The sequence below is a fragment of the Rosa chinensis genome, chromosome 1 (assembly GCF_002994745.2).
Source record: "Rosa chinensis cultivar Old Blush chromosome 1, RchiOBHm-V2, whole genome shotgun sequence".
In the NCBI taxonomy this organism is placed as follows: domain Eukaryota; kingdom Viridiplantae; phylum Streptophyta; class Magnoliopsida; order Rosales; family Rosaceae; genus Rosa; species Rosa chinensis.
The window spans coordinates 16,141,993-16,152,565 of NC_037088.1; the positions used below are offsets into that span (position 1 = coordinate 16,141,993).

A 10,573-nucleotide genomic window follows, 5' to 3' on the forward strand; every position below is an offset into this window, starting at 1 on the left:
ATGTACGCATGCACCGAAAATAGTCTCCTTGCCAACTCCTTTCTTTAAATTCTTTTCTTTCCACGAAAACCTCATTTATCCAAACAATAATCAAGTTATAAATTTAATGCCATGCTGCATGCATGATTTAAATAAAATAAAAGTCCTCTCACAGGTGAATCTCGCAGCTAATCCTGCTGCCTGCCCATATCCTCCTCGCTCGAGGGATCAATATGTCCTGTAGCAAATGGACAGGATATAATTAACCTCAATAAGAAAATCATCTAAGAATCATAACTCATTCCCTCAAAAAATTAATATTGTGTACTCATAAATTCTTCTAAAAAAAATCCTACTCTTCAATTTAGGATTTAAATTCTCGAATTCGGAATTCCTTAACTAATCAACGCCCTCGCTTAATCTTTAATCTTCACAAGGATCGTTTCGATAACTTAGCCAATTAAATTTCAATTTCTTAATAACCATAACTAACCACCAAATTATGAAATAAACCCTTTCCGAAATCTCCAAATTCTCTCTTAATTTTTACCTTTTCAATCCACAATATCAACTCCAATTTCTCAACAAAATAATTCACCAATAGCATTTTACCAAGAGATTTAACCCATCAAATTTATACCATAATATTCAAAACAACCATATCCAACATAAAATTTCCAAGAAGTCTCAATACCCAAACAACCTCAAGTCTAAAACATAACTCAAAGATTCAATTAATGGGTTTTGGAGGGGTTGACGGAGCCTCGTCACCACCACCACCAGCGGCGGCGCGTGGCTTCAAGCACCACCACACCAATCCCCAATTCTGGTCAACCTATCTAGCTCAAAATTATCTCCACAACAAACCTAATAATCTTTATACCTGCAACAACAACCAAAACCAAGCAGAAGTGGTCGAAAATTCTGTCCCAAAATCAAGATTTCGTCAGTTACTGTTCACGCTACAGTTCACACTCTCAAACACCTTCAATTCTTCTTCCACCGATCATGAGAAGCTGCAAGAGGTTAGGGATGAAGGTTAGCATCACCCCAGGACCCAAAACCCTAAAGAAATCCGGCCGAAAACGGGAGATCGAATCAAATCCCCGATTTCCCATTTCTGGGAATTTCTCTTCGAATCTCTAAAATCAAAGCTACCCAAGGTGACAAAACTTACATGGATAGGGAAAGGAGGAAGAGATGATCATTCCATGCCAAGCGGTTCATCCTGAGATAGCCGGACGGCGACAGAATCGCAGGAAAACCAGGGACGGCGAAAGGAAGGAGGAAAAAGGGGAGGGGTCAGGTCTGTCCTGATTTGGGGCTGCTTGACTTCTCTCTCCTCTTTCCCAAAATGGAAATTTATTTAAAACAACAACTATGAATAGTAACTTCCCCTTTTGGTCACAACTTTCCTGATATAACCCCGTTTTAAACAAATTACGTGTCCACGAACTCGATTTTCCGTAAACTACGACATTCTCAAAGAAATTTCTTAACTCAACGGACAAAGAAAAGTCAACTCCCCGGTTAATAACGGTAAAGATGTAACTAGTAAAAATTTTAAGGTACGGGGCATTACATCAGGCCACCTCAGGAATTCCTGATTTTGATCTACTCGTCGATATGAGTATTTCTATATATAATACATAATTTTTGAAGATTGAATGAGTATGTTCTGATTTTTACAGTTTTTACCGTTCGATTATTGGATCCGTGAGGATTCGAGTGTTCGATCGACTTGTGGTTTTGACATATCGATTGTAGAAGTATTCCAGAGACTTTGGGTGGTCTCAGATGTGGTTTTGCCTCGAGTGGCATCACTTTTGTGGTTTTAGTTCAAAACTGGTTTTTCGGACTTTAATCGCTTGTGATTCGTGTACTAAGTGAAGACCGTATGTGATTAGGTACTTGACAAAGTTGTGTTGAGCAGATTGGGATGATTGTGCTTATCTCGGTTAGCGTGTGAAGATGCAGCGGGATTCAAAGATGAGTAAATCTCACTATATTTGTTATGAGCATAGTACCATATTGTCTTGGAGTTATTAGTTTAACTATGACCATAGTTGGTATTAGTGGCATTCCTGAGTGGATGATTACGTGTGTGTATATATATATATTTACATAAAATATATATGTATTAGTGGCTTCGTTGTGATGTGAACAATATTTGAAATGAGTTCATTAGTGCTCGAGAATGGTGAAATTGTGTATTGAGTTGTGATTGTATAATTTCAATTGTTGAGATACCATGAGTCTAGTATGACCATCTTAATGGGTGATTTAAGATATGGCAACTTGTGTAGGAATATCTGTGTAATGAATAGAGGATATCCGTGTGATGAATATTTGTGATGATTATCATGTAAAGCTTGTGTAGGAATATCTACGTAATGAATCGAGCACATTAGTGTGATGAATCCTTGTGATGATTATCATGTAAAGCTTGTGTAGGAATATCTGTGTGATGACCGGCGAAATCTGTGTGATGATCAGTAGGATGATGGCTGTCTGTGTGATGACCGGTGAAATTTGTGTGATGATCAGTGTGATGACTGCTCTGTAGAGAAGTTGAATTGTTATTAAGTTAACAACGATCGAGATGACTGTTGTGATTGTCGGAGCTACCTACAAATGTTTGAGTAGGGGTTTGTGATGATTTCGATGACTTGAATTGTTTGTTTTAATGTAACCTCCTGAACTAAAACTACATGCAGGGGTTACTATGAATTGTTTCACTTTGGTTTGATTTATGATTGTCTTGTTTTCTTCTTGGTTTTAATTGTTGATGATTTGATTGATCTTAAAGGCCATAGTGGTGACGATTGTGCTTTGTGGTGAGGATAGGAAGGTGATTCATTGTTTTTCACCTTTGATGTCAGGTTGATGACAAAGGCTTTCAGTGGGAAGGAAAGGAGTGTGATCTCTGTGACTCGCAGTTGTGCGTCTAAAAGATTTCCAAACATTACGTGAGGAGGTTTTGTTTGACTGAAATTTGTGTAATTGAATGCTAGGTTGAGATCTGAGCATGTGGTTTTAGCCAGAGTTGACCTACGTAAGCATGTTATGGAAGGTTATGAAACAGATGGTTGTAGTTATGAGTTATGTGCTTATCGTTCTTCAGGTTGAGGTGACTTTAGAATGTGTTTCTGTTTTATGGTTTTGAGTTTACTCATACAAGCTTTCATAAGCTTACCAGGTTTGTTGTGTGGCAACCCGGTGCACTATTCAATGGTGTAGGGGTTGATCCTGCAGGTCAAGGAAATCATGGCTGAAGCTGAGACCTTGTAGCAGCTGATCAGCTAGGAAGCTAATTTTTTGGCTTTACTGTTGTTAAGACTTCCGCTGTATAGTAAGTTCTAAGGAGCGGTTTCTTATTATGTTGTTAACGCAATTTAATTCGCAAACTCTGTGTAATGTAATATGTGACTCTAAAGAATGAGTCTGTATTCGCATTGTGGGTTCGGGACATAGCTAGTTGAATTTGTTTAAAGGAAAATTTTCTTAGCTGTTTTGTTTGATGTCCGAACCATCACTCCCGGAGTTCTTGTGTTTGATTGATTTTGTTCTCTTAATTGTGATTGAAATTCGGGGTGTGACAAAATACCTGTCTGTTTGCTAGAGAATCTAATTCTGCCTGGATTGCTTCTTTCCATTTAGGCCAATATGCTCTTTGTTGACATTCTGCAACAGAGTGTAGTTTGATATCATCGTGCTCTATGATTTCTTGAGCAACAATGTATGCAAATACATCATCAATGTGTATAGAAGATCTTTCCATCAACTCATATGCACTCTCATAATCCATTGAGATTTCTTTATTCTCTGGAATTATTTCAAACATCGGAACGTCCTCTAGTATTGATTCATGGACATAACTATAATCAGAAACAATCTCATGAGAGGGATTCTTTACATTGATGATTAATGGATCTGTTTGTGCCTTTCTCGCCCTCTTCTTCCTTGGGTAAGTGTCAATCGAACCAAGGGGCCTCCCCCTCTTCCTTTGGGAGCCACGGCCTCAACCACACCTCCACTAAGTGTGGTTGTAGCGCCTCTATCTGAGGCGCCGTGCCCCTTGTTGGGGACTTCTAACCTTCCAGGCACATTTGCAGCTGGTATATGTGATCTTGTCACTTTTATGATATCAGTAAATGCATGAGGCATTGAATCTGCTACGTTCTGAAGATCGATTATTCTTTTCACTTCACTTTCACATTGTGAAGTGCAGGGATCAAATTGAGACAGAATGGGGACAAACCACGATAATTCCTGTCGTTCCCTTGGAAAATCCTTTTTCCTATCTCCCCCTGACGATGGGAAGACTGTCTCATCAAAGAGACAATCTGCAAATCTAGCGGAAAAGAGATCGCATGTCAAGGGTTCCAAATAGCGGATAATTGTTGGAGATTCGTATCCAACATAAATATCTAATCATCTCTGAGAACCCATTTTGGTGCGCTGTTGGGGCACAATAGGCACATATGCTGTGCAACCATATATGCATAAGTATGAAATGTCAGGCTCATATCCAATTACCAACTAGTACGCAGAAAATGGTTGGCTAGCAGTGGGTCTGAAACGAGAAAGTAAAGCTGCGTGCAATATTGCATAACCCCATACAGGCATAGGCAGGTTGGTGCCATAACCAGTGCCCTAGCCACCATTTGTACTAGCCACCATTTGTAGCCTTTTGATGGTGGCTTCTGTGAGACCATTTTGTGTATGTATATGGGGTACAAGATGTTCTACAACGATCCCAATAGACATGCAATAACCATTAAATATTTTTGATGTAAACTCTCCAGCGTTATCATGCCTTATAGACTTGATAGGGTGATCAGGGTGGTGAGCCCTTCAACCACTACAAAAAAGTCATTTTTTTGCGACGTTAAGAACTCGTCGTAAAAGAGGCCAAAAGCGTCGTAAAAGGTTATTTGCGACGGACTTGCGACGGGGAAAGAAATGTCGTTAAAAAACGCGTCGCAAATAATCGAGCACTTTTTGCGACATGTCACTCGCGTCGCTAATAATTATTTGCGACGGAATTGCGACGGTTGACTTTGCGTCTGTAAAAATTCCGTCGAATTTACTTTTTTTTTTGCGACACCTTTTTGCTACGCGATAATCCGTCGCAAAATATATATGCGACATGTTTTTGCCACGCTACGGTGCATCACAAAAGATATTTGTGACGCTCTTTTGCTATGCGAAGGTCTCTCACAAAAGATATTTGCGACGCTTTTTTGCCACGCGAAGGTCTGTCGCAAAAAAAATATTTACGACGCCATATAAATGTCGTTAAATAGTCTTTGCGACACTAGTTATTATAATTTTCCCGTCGCAAGAAGTCTGTGTCAAATTTTTTACAAATGATTTATAATAAATTCAATTTGAGAATTTTAATTGATTTTTTATAACCAAAATAAACTTTAAGATTCATCGCAGTTGAAATGATACGAAAGAGTAATATATATAATAATTGTATAACAAATGCCTTGAGTGATACAAACTAAAATGTCGCTGCGAATACAGTAGTAGTCAAAATACTAAACAAAATGATCGAGTTTAGAGTAGCAAGCTAATTGTAAAATTTATTAACATCTTGTACTTCCAGCATCAACACCTAGATATTTCTCCAACCTGGAAAAAAGAGAAGAAAACCCATTGATCAATATACTTAGCCAAATAATAAAATTATTTTTGTTATAATGATGAATTCGTTTATTTCCAACCTTATAGTTTATCATGAAGTTGTGTTTGTAGACGAAGATAATTGTCGCTGCCCTTCCAAATCCAATTGACGATGTACATCAGTATCTATATTACACCTAAGTTGTTGTGGACTTGAGGAATCATGAATCTATGAAAGTCAACAGAGATGAAAGCTATAAGTAAAAATAAATAAATAACAAAAGCTATACCCTAGGTATCTTGAAGAAGATAAACAAAAACAAAAAATAATAAAAACATACCTGTTCACTTGCTATTAGAACAACCCTAACAAAATTCTTACTGTAGGAACTAAATTATGTTTACATTGCATTGCTATTAGAACAAAAACTTCAATTTTGTGCAGAGATTTTTTTTAACATATTTATTAATCATTTAAGCATAGGAAAACAGAGTAGACCAAAAAAAAGCATGGAAAAACAGAGAATTTTGTACATGAAATAGAAAAGATACTTACGATTTTCTACCAAGAGAATGCTACACCTTGCTTGATAGTCTTGCAAATGTTCCAAGTACAATATGTATCCTTGACATGTAAATATATTAGTATATGCAAAATAAGATACACAAACAATAACAATGTGCAGCATCAAAATAAAATGCAGCAAAATGTAGAAACAACAAGCATATGAAATAACGAAACTACTGACTTTTTTTTTTTTTTTCAAGAATTGCTATGTGGTTCAATTTTAATGTTATTGTCAATGGAGTTTAGATCCCATATCAGTTTATTATAAGCAAGCAATGGGCAAGTTCCTGATCACCTGTTCCTAAACTAAACTACTGACTTATTTGGAAGTGTTATATGGTAGTACTCAAGCTTTGCTTAATTAAGAATAAGGAAACATCTAAGCCAAACAAGACAAAGAACGGAAAAAAAAGAAAGAGAGAGATCAGATAAAGAAGGTCTATGTTATGTTTATATATATATGTATATTTTTTGACCACCAAAGCAGAGCAGCATATCAAATTAAAAAACAACAAACAATGTTATCATATCATTAGCCAAAAAAAAAAAACTATAGGCACCTCTTCAATATTAAGAATACCTATCCAAGACCAATCCCAGGAATAATTAGCGATGACAATAGTGCATCAAAGTTGTAACTTTTCTTCTTCACCTAAGAGATAAAAAAAAAAAAAAAAAGAGCTAGATGAATACAACTGTGAGATACCAGATGATGACCATTATATAAGAAAACTAGCTTCAATTGTTCTTCATAGATACAACATAGATCAGCTAGATTAATGCAACAACTTATCAATGGTTATTAACAAAACAACTATACAAGAAGACATAACATAGCAAAAACAAAAAAGAAAAAGAAAAGGAGAAACATAACTACTAGCAAAAACATGTCAAGTCTCTACCCTCTCAAGTCTTCAGATACATAGCAACATAAAGTGAAAAATGCTGCAGCAGCAAAAAAAGAGAAAACCAAAATAGCAACGAAATGAAAAATGCAGCAGTAGCACTCAAATAATTGATCAGGCCACCCAAATACAGAAGCAACCCAGCAAAGAATAGCTTGGCAGCAAACCAAAGAGGAAAGAACAGCCAGAAAAAAAAAACAAAAATGACATGACATAAACACAGCCACTTAACACGAATATGAATTTCCCTATAGTTGGTTATGTTGCTTTGGTACCAAAGGAATATAGTACATGAGTGATTGATGTCAGAGGGCATGAAGGCTTTCCCATAACACAAGCATATCTATGGTAGTTCTGCCATCTTTTTTTTTTTTTTCGTACATAATTTTTAGTTATCAAAACAAAATCTTTAAGGATGCATCCAGAAACTTACAAGTCTATGTGTAAATCTGAAATCATAACATATGAGGAAAAATCAATGACTTTGCAACTTGCAATGTACTAAAATTGAGGCAGTTCAATGATCATTAAGTGTTGGATGCATCCAGAAACTTAAGACTAACTTTCTCGCATTCAATTTCAGAAGCACAAAATGGGTTCACACATACTAAGTCACTACAAATTGCAATTGGGAATTTACAGCAAACACAAAACTGAATGTCTTCAACAAAGATGAATCACAACCCTTTCCCTTTCATAGACGACTCACTAACTAAACCCTCATCAATTCACAATAGAGGAATCACAAAAAGAAGACTCACCTAGTTCATAGAAAACAAAAAAACAATATATTGAATGACATTACCTGACTGAGACGAACATAAATCACCAATTTAGGGCAGTGATAGAGAGACCTGAAAGAAAAGGGGGAAATTAGGGTATAACGAGCAATAATCCTCCAATCAATTTAAACCTTCATAAACGCAATAACAAACCTTGCTTGATTCTGTAGTTGTGATAGCAACTGAGGTCGGATTGCTAAGAACCAGCTTTGAGCGAGAGAGCGAGAGAGAGAGAGAGAGAGAGAGTCTTGACGTCTAGCTATAGGAAACGGGATGGGAACTGATTTAGATCGATGTTCAGTTTTTTTATTTTTTATTATGTTTTTTTATTGCTGATACGACGTGTTTTGAGTTCTGTCGCAAAACCTCCTTATTTTCTACCTATTTACGACAGTGTGCACGACGGCATTTAATGGGGGACGCAAATATATCGGCGCCAATTTTGGGCGCTTAATACCGCCTAAAATTAAAGACTTTTGCGAGGGCCGCGTCTCGTGTCTCAAATAAGTGTCGCAAATAAGCCTTTTTCTTGTAGTGAACGTATAATCTATGCCAGGAGTTTTGTAAATGCAAGATTTCTTGTGAACAATAATGCCACATGTGACCAGCTTGTCAAAGCATCCATCAGAACCATAAAGTACTTGAATGGTCCGCTTTCTGGATGGATAGGTCCACAGATATCTCCTTATATCCTTTGTAAGAATGGAATGTTTTGTTTTGTATCTTTAGCATAGGAAGGTCTCGATCCTATTTTTGCTAAAGAGCAGGCTTTGCAAAATGAGTGATGTGCCTTTGAAATAGTCAATGAGGCATAATGGAAGGGAGGTAATGCTAGAAGGCAATGGCTGCATCTGAGTAGTACTAGGACCGACACCTTGTAGTGTGGTGGATTTTTTTCCCATTTTATTTTTCACTTGAAAGAAGGGATGTCGGTGTGAGTTCTTTAAAATACGGATCATCGTGTCACGACCAGAGTGCCCTAGGCGGTCATGCAAAAGCTTGTATGCGTCAGAGTCCCACATTTCATTGTTAGTGACAGCATAGGATTCAATGATCCGAACAGTAGTGAGGTACAATCCACTAGATTGACTCATTAGTTTCTCTAAAATGCATTTCCTTCCACATTCAGTAGAGGTAATATAAAGGTATTCAGTTCCATTCTCATAATGTGTTCCTACATGATAACCGTTGGCACGAATATCTTTGAAACTTAACAAGGTTCGATTAGCTCTTGGTGCATACAGAGCGTCTGTGACTTTAAACGTTGTGCCGTTAGGTAGTAGAAATTTGGTAGTTCCTCGCCCTTTTATTACTTGTGATGATCCAATCATCGTAGCCACGGAGGAATTATAGGCTATTAATTCAATGAATAATTTCCTATTCCTGAATATGGTGTGGGTAGTCCCCACTATTAACTAAGCACTCAAGTTCTCCTCGATTCATTCCTACAAGTAAATGGGAGGTTATTAAAGAATTCGAAAATATATCTCTTATTCTTTATAGTATTCCTATTTGGGTAGAATGATATTATTTTCATTCTAATAATTTTTCCTTTTTCTAGATGTATTGCTTTACATCTTTATTGTGCTATTTCGAACCATGCATATTTGTGTATTAAATACAGTCGAATAAATTCAATGCTTCAGAATAAAATCCAAAATTTATTAATAAGCCAATGATAATCAAATCAATGTCTTGTTCAGAAAACTAATTCATCAAACCATTATTGAAATAAACTTTTAGACCAAGCAATACTCTAATTATAAAGGAGGAATTATGCCTTCACAACTATCTTTGGAAAATAAAGTAAATAAAGCAGATCAGTCAAAATCTAGTGCATCCATTGACTGAGCAAGTTCTTCGTTGCCATTAAAGTCTGCAATTGTGGGATTGACGTCTGGGTCATGACCTCCTTCTTCCATATAGTGAGCCTCTTGTTCTTTAGACTCCCTATACCTCTCGTAAGTGGCTGCTACTCTGTTGCTTGCTTGGCAGTTCTTGTACCAATGCCCAATGACTCCACACCTATAGCATGGTTCATTGCCAACTCTTTCCTGTTTGACTGAAGGTTTCTTAGGTGCCTTTTGTACCTTGTTTCCAAGACCCCCACGTCCCTTAGTGGTCATGGTATGGACCGTGCATTGGGAGGGCCTCCACGGTCCATACCACGACCCCTACGTCCCTTGCCACGTGGTGCATTGTTGCCACGTGGGTAGGGATCAGCACGTCCAAACCCTTTTGCATTGAGGTTCTTTCCACCTTTCATTTTTCCATAATTAGCCTCGGGAATTTTCTTTGTCCTAACGAGCCTGGCATTGTTGTTCAAAAGAACCTCATTATGCCTCTCAGCCACTTGCAGTAGGTTGATCAGCTTATTGAAGGTTGTGATTCTTTTGTTGTCATACTCCAGCCTATACTGGTTCGCTAGTATAAATGCTGAAGTAGGAAAGGTGGAAATAGTCTTTTGGATCATATCATTTTCTGTGAGTTCCCTTCCACAGAATTAATTGAGACTTGTCTTTAGGTGCAACATGTCCTTATTGAAGTCATTGACCCTTTTGTAGTCAAGCAAGCGGATTTCATTCCACTAAACGGTTAGTTCTGGGAGCAAAGTGTCATGAGTGTTCCCAAAACGTCCCTTAAGGGCATCCCACAGTTCTTTGGGTGTCTTCAGCTGAAGGTACTTCCAACGGAGGCTAGGATCA

The 10,573-nt window shown here is 37.4% G+C and overlaps 1 long non-coding RNA gene across 1 annotated transcript; it reads right to left on the reverse strand.

The window, feature by feature from the left end:
* Positions 1-6,640: 6,640 nt before the first annotated feature.
* On the reverse strand, positions 6,641-8,100 carry LOC121050096. Its single transcript, XR_005801815.1, has 3 exons — positions 8,022-8,100; positions 7,892-7,940; positions 6,641-6,833 (listed from the first exon to the last, which is right to left on the reverse strand). It is a non-coding gene; the product is annotated as an uncharacterized LOC121050096 (long non-coding RNA).
* Between the last annotated feature and the right edge of the window lie 2,473 nt (positions 8,101-10,573).